We start from the raw sequence: 6,740 nt of genomic DNA, 5'->3' as shown, positions 1-6,740 counted from the left end.
AGTTTTTAATTGATTGCTTTTTTTTTTCCCACTCACCTAATTTACTTATAGTTTCCTTCTTTATATTCAAGTCTTTAGCCCATTCTGAGTTTATCTTGGTGTAGGGTGTGAGGTGTTGATCCAAACCTTGAGGATTATATGGGATTCCTGTCTTTTGAATTATTTTTAATTGTGAAGTGAAATTAGCAAGAGCTTTAGACGTATATACATTATGTTTTAAAGATTTTTGAAATACCCATAAACTAAAATGCAGATAGTAAATAAGAGATTACATGCTTTACTGCTTCACCTGTATGGATAGAAGCAAAAATTAGATTAGAAAAACTATCCACAGATACATGAATGAAAGAGGAACTTCCAAATGGAGGATAATGTGTAACATCCATTTGCTGTACATGGTTAGGAAGGAGGCCTTTGGGATTAATTGCAATAGAAGATAGACTAGGCAGTATGGGTAAACATGATGGGCAGGATTTGACAATAGATCTGACTTGTTCTTTAGTTAATTTGAATTGTAACTGTTAAGAGTGGGAATTTTGATGGAATAATTTATGAGATTCTTGGGCTTGTTGGAATGGCGAAAGGGTCATGGCAGTACGTATATATACAATACTATTTCCTTCTGTTAATGGTCCTGGTATATTGGAGCGAGAACGAATGTGCATGATAGCAAAGGGGGTTTGATGGTTAATAGAAAGGGATTATAAAGTGGAAAAAAGTTGGTACAGATCAGGAGACAGTGTAGATTTTATTAAGGTTTTTCAATATGTAAAGATGTATGGTATGTGTATCTGCTGTCTGTAAACTTGTTAATGGATAGGGATGGGTATATGGTTAGGGCATGAATAAGTGAATATAGTTCCACTTTTTGAGGAAACTTTCAATATGCTCTGCTCCTCTCATCACAATTAGCTTTTTGAGGACACAAAAATGACTTGGGAATGGTAAGGCATATATTCTGGGTAGGGAAGTGAATATCTGTGTTCCAGTTGAGGATCCATCTATAAAGACAGTTGTGACTTGTGAAATAGAGGAACTTAGGACATTTTTTGGAAAACATATAACATGTTGAGAAGCAAACTGTATTAGAGGATTGGAGGGGAAGTTATGGCCAATTTGTCCAGGAAAGTCAGCAAGGGAGATTTGCCAAGGTATAGAAAATTGATATAAGAAAATTATGTGTCCCTTAGAAAAGAGAAGGATATTTGTAGATTCTCTAGCAAAAAAAAACAAACAAACAAACTATAAAGCTTGGTGTCTTCCTTTGGTAATAAAGGATGATACCATGTAGATAAATATAGAAAGAGATTTGGAGGGAGTATGTGCTAAATAGATCCATTCAAATGGCCCATCTTGATAAAGTAGACCAGTGAGTGAATGTGGGGTTGCAAAAATGAGTAATGAAAATGGTTGGAATGGACCAAACGAGAAAACTGAGAATTACTAAGAGCTTCTTGAACTTTTTGCAAGTAGGCTTCTGGTGTTAGAATTCTAGATGAAACTGGATTTGGGTCTCCTATTAAGAATGAAAAAAGGAGACTAAGGTCAGAAGTGGATAATTTAAAGGATGGATTATCCAATTAATATCCCCTAATAATTTTTGATAATCATTAAGTGTGAGATAATCTAAATGAATGGTTAATTTTTGTGGCCGAACATAAGCCCCTTCACTGAGGTGACCTAGATATGTATGTGGCTCAGTCCTTTGAATTTTCTCAGGAGCTATGATCAAATGACCTTGTAATAAAATAAAATGTAAATCTTTATATACATTTTTTAAAGATCATGGGAGGGGTGTGAAATGAGGATATCATCTACATAATGGGTAATATATGCTTCTGGGTATTTATTTTGGAGGGGAGCTAAAGTCTGTGCTACAAAGTTATGACACAGGGTGGCACTATATGCCATACTCTGGGGCAGAATCTTCCATTTATATCTTTTCATGGGTTCCTTAAAGTTAACAGATGGAACAGAAAAAGCAAAATATGGATGATCATCAGGGTCCAAGGGAATGTTGAAGAAGAAATCTTTTAGGTCTTTTATAATAAGGTGATAATATTTAGGAATGGCTGTAGGTGTTGGAATACCTAGTTGAGGGGATCCTATTATTATCATGCATTTATTAACTTCTATAAGATCTTGGAGAAGCCTCCACTTCCCTGATTTCTTTTTTATAGTAAAAATGGGAGTGTTCCAGGGAGAAGTGGAATATTCTATATGTCCTGCTTCTAGTTGTTGCTTAACTAGCCTTTCAACTACACTTAGCTTCTCTCCAGTGAGGGGCCTTTGATCTACCCATATAGGTGTAGTGGTTTTCCAAATGATTTTTTCAGCTATACATGAGGGAGAAGCTGAAATCAATGCCCCTAGGAGGGGGCTGAATGAATTATTTGAGACAATTCATGCTGTTGGGAATGCCTATGTGCAGGGAGATTTGAGTTAATAAATCACATCCTGAAAGATTTAAACGCAAATTCAGGATTATATAAAGTGGAATTGTATACCAGAGTATATATCATCTGTTCATGAAAGAGCTCAAGTACTCTTTTTGGGAGTTGTGACTCTTACTATTTATTGTGCCTGAGGAATTTCTGAGAGGCCAATCAGATGGCCATCGAGAGGAGTAAATAACTGAAACATCAGCTCCCATGTCTATTAAACCAACAAAGGCTCTTTCTTCTAAAAGGATTGTAAGCATGGGTCTTTCTTTTTCATTATGCTGATATCCAATAGGCATCAGAAGAGACAAAGTTGTTATCTCCTCTGGGATGATTAGATTTAGAGTTCCCAATGTTCAAAAATGGTATTAAGATTAATTGAGCACATTGGATACCAGGGTCAATGGTAAGGTCATGAATAAGAGTTTGAACCACAATTAGGATTTCTTCAGAAAAGTCAGGGTCAATTATTCCAGGATGAATTAAAAGACCTTTAGAACTGGAGAATGATCACCCTAATAATAAGCCAAAATGATGATCAAATAGAGGTCTATAGACCTTAGTTTTTACTCTTTGAGGTGGATCTCCTGCAGGGAGATGTGTGGTTTCTATGCAATATAAATCTAATCCTGTACTTCCTGAGGTGACTTGTTGCAGTTGGGAACACAGTGAAGTGAGCAACTAAGATGAGTTGTTGATAGGTTGGGAGCTGGCCCCCTTGTGAGTTTCCCAAAATATGTTGGTCATTAATATCAGTACCAGAATGGCACAAATTAGACCAGTGTAGTTCTCTTTTGCATTTTGGACAAGGTGCTTTTGGTCTAACCATGGCATTAAACTGTGGTTTAAACTTTTGTTTTGTGAATTTATATTCATTAGCAAAGTGTCCAATTTTACCACAATTAAAACAATGACCTTCTTTTCTAACAGCAAATACTCCTGATGCTTGAAGGGCGGTTGCAAAAGCTGCACCTTACTTATGCAAAGGTTTGATATCAGAACGCATTTTAATAAAATCCTCCTGAGTAGATTGATGTCTAAAAGGCTGAATAGCATTTTGACATGTTTTATTGGCATTTTCATAAGCTAATTGTTTTACTACTAAATTTGCACTTTCAGGATCTTGGATCAATCAGCTGACAGGTTGTAAGAGGCTAGATACAAAATCCTGATAAGGTTCCTCATGGCCTTGCTTGACTTTGCCAAGTTCCATATTTTTTAAGGTGGATGATGTCAGCTTTTTCCAGGCTTGGGTAGCTATAATGTTTATCTGTTGATAGGCCTGAATATCAAAGGTCAGTTGGACTTGTAAAGGTGAATAGGCACCTTCTTCCATTACCATATCAAGAGAAACTCCATTCTGAGCCCTAGCATTTCTGCTGGCCTGAGCCTTTGCTTTTTTTTTTTAAATAATATTTTATTTGATCATTTCCAAGCATTATTCATTAAAGACAAAGATCATTTTCTTTTCCTCCCCCTCACCCTCATAGCCGACGCATGACTCCACTGGGTGTCACATTTGTTCTTGATTCGAACCCATTTCTATGTTGTCAATATTTGCATTAGAGTTTCTTTTAGAGTCTCTCCTCTGTCATGTCTCCTCAACTTCTGTAGTCAGGCAGTTGCTTTTCCTCGGTGTTTCCACTCCCATAGTTTATCCTTTGCTTATGAATAGTGTTTTTTCTCCTAGATCCCTGCAGATTGTTCAGGGACATTACACCGCCACTAATGGAGAAGTCCATTACATTCGATTATACCACAGTGTATTAGTCTCTGTGTACAATGTTCTCCTGGTTCTGATCCTCTTGCTCTGCATCACTTCCTGGAGGTTGTTCCAGTCTCCATGGAATTCCTCTACTTTATTATTCCTTTTAGCACAATACTATTCCATCACCAAAATGTACCACAATTTACTCAGCCATTCCCCAATTGATGGGCATCCCCTCGTTTTCCAGTTTTTGGCCACCACAAAGAGCGCAGCTATGAATATTTTTGTACAAGTCTTTTTGTCCATTATCTCTTTGGGGTACAAGCCCAGCAGTGCTATGGCTGGATCAAAGGGTAGACATTCTTTTGTCGCCCTTTGGGCATAGTTCCAAATTGCCCTCCAGAATGGCTGGATCAGTTCACAACTCCACCAGCAATGAATTAATGTCCCTATTTTTCCACATCCCCTCCAGCATTCATCACATTCCTTGGTTCATGTTAGCCAATCTGCTAGGTGTGAGGTGATACCTCATAGGTGTTTTGATTTGCATCTCTCTGATTATAAGAGATTTAGAACACTTCTTCATGTGCTTATTAATAGTTTTGATTTCGTTATCTGAGAACTGCCAGTCCATGAACCTTGCCCATTTATCAATTGGAGAATGGCTTGATTTATTGTACAATTGATTTAGCACTTTATAAATTTGAGTAATTAAACCATTGTCAGAGGTTTCTACGAAGATTTTTTTTCCCCAATTTGTTGTTTCCCTTCTGATTTTAGTTACATTGGTTTTGTTTGTACAAAAGCTTTTTAATTTGATGTAGTCAAAATTATTTATTTTACATTTTGTGATTCTTTCCATGTCTTGCTTGGTTTTAAAGCCTTTCACCTCCCAAAAATCTGACATGTATACTATTCTGTGTTTACCCAATTTACTTATGGTTTCCTTCTTTATGTTTAAGTCATTCACCCATTTTGAATTTATCTTGGTGTAGGGTGTGAGGTGTTGATCTATTCCTAGTCTCTCCCATACTCTCTTCCAATTTTCCCAGCAGTTTTTTATCGAATAGTGGATTTTTGTCCCAAAAGCTGGGATCTTTGGGTTTATCGTATACTGTCTTTCTGAGGTCGCTTTCCCCCAGTCTATTCCACTGATCCTCCTTTCTGTTTCTTAGCTAGTACCAAATTATTTTGATGACCGCTGCTTTGTAATATAGTTTAAGGTCTGGGACTGCAAGGCCCCCTTATATGTGTTTTTTTTTTTCATTATTTCCCTGGATATCCTTGATCTTTTCTTATTCCAAATGAATTTTGTTATGTTTTTTTTTTTTTCTAAATCAGTAAAGAAATATTTTGGGAGTTCAATGGGTATAGCACTAAATAGATGAATAAGTTTGGGTAGGATGGTCATTTTTATTATATTGGCTCATCCTATCCATGAGCAGTTAATGTTTTTCCAATTTTTCAAGTCTAGTTTTAGTTGTGTGGAGAGTGTTTTGTAGTTGTGTTCATATAGTTCCTGTGTTTGTCACAGGAGATAGATTCCTAGGTATTTTATTTTGTCTAAGGTGATTTTGATTGGGATTTCTCTTTCTAGTTTTTGCTGCTGAGCTGTGTTGGAGATATATAGAAAAGCTGATGACTTATGTGGGTTTATTTTGTATCCTGCAACTTTGCTAAAGTTGTTGATTATTTCAATTAGCTTTTTGGTTGAATCTCTAGCATTCTTTAAGTAGACCATCATGTCATCTGCAAGGAGTGATAACTTGGTCTCCTCCTTGCCTATTTTGATGCCTTCAATTTCTTTTTCTTCTCTAATTGCTACTACTAGTGTTTCTAGTACAATGTCAAATAGTAGAGGTGATAATGGGCATCCTTGTTTCACTCCTGATCTTATTGGGAATGCGTCTAGTTTATCCCCATTGTAGATGATATTAGCTAATGGTTTTAGATATATACTATTTATTATTTTTAGGAACAACCCTTGTATTCCTATGCTTTCTAGTGTTTTTTTTTTAAACCCTTACTTTCCATCTTGTAGTCAATACTGTGTATTGGCTCCAAGGCAGAAGAGTAGTAAGGGCTAGGCAATGGGGGTCAAGTGACTTGCCCAGGGTCACACAGCTAGGAAGTGGCTGAGGCCAGATTTGAACCTAGGACCTCCCTTCTACTTTCTAATGTTTTTAATAGGAATGGGTGTTGTATTTTATCAAAGGCTTTTTCTGCATTTTTTGAGATAATCATGTGATTCTTGTTGGTTTGTTTGTTGATGTGGTCAATTATGTGGATGGTTTTCCTAAATATTGAACCAGCCCTGCATCCCTGGTATAAATCCCAATTGATCATGGTGGATGACCCTTCTGATCACTTGCTGGAGTCTTTTTGCTAGTATCCTATTTAAGATTTTTCATCTATATTCATTAGGGAGATTGGTCTATAGGTTTTTTTTTCTCTGTTTTTGACCTGCCTGATTTTGGAATCAGTACCATGTTTGTGTCATAAAAGGAGTTTGGTAGAACTCCCTCTTTTCTTATTCTGTCAAATAGTTTGTATATTATTGGGATTAACTGTTTTCTGAATGTTTGATAGAA

Source organism: Monodelphis domestica, chromosome 3, assembly GCF_027887165.1.
Source record: "Monodelphis domestica isolate mMonDom1 chromosome 3, mMonDom1.pri, whole genome shotgun sequence".
Classification (NCBI taxonomy): Eukaryota; Metazoa; Chordata; class Mammalia; order Didelphimorphia; family Didelphidae; genus Monodelphis; species Monodelphis domestica.
The sequence above is the reverse complement of the archived record's forward strand: the minus strand, read 5'-3'. Positions refer to the sequence as shown.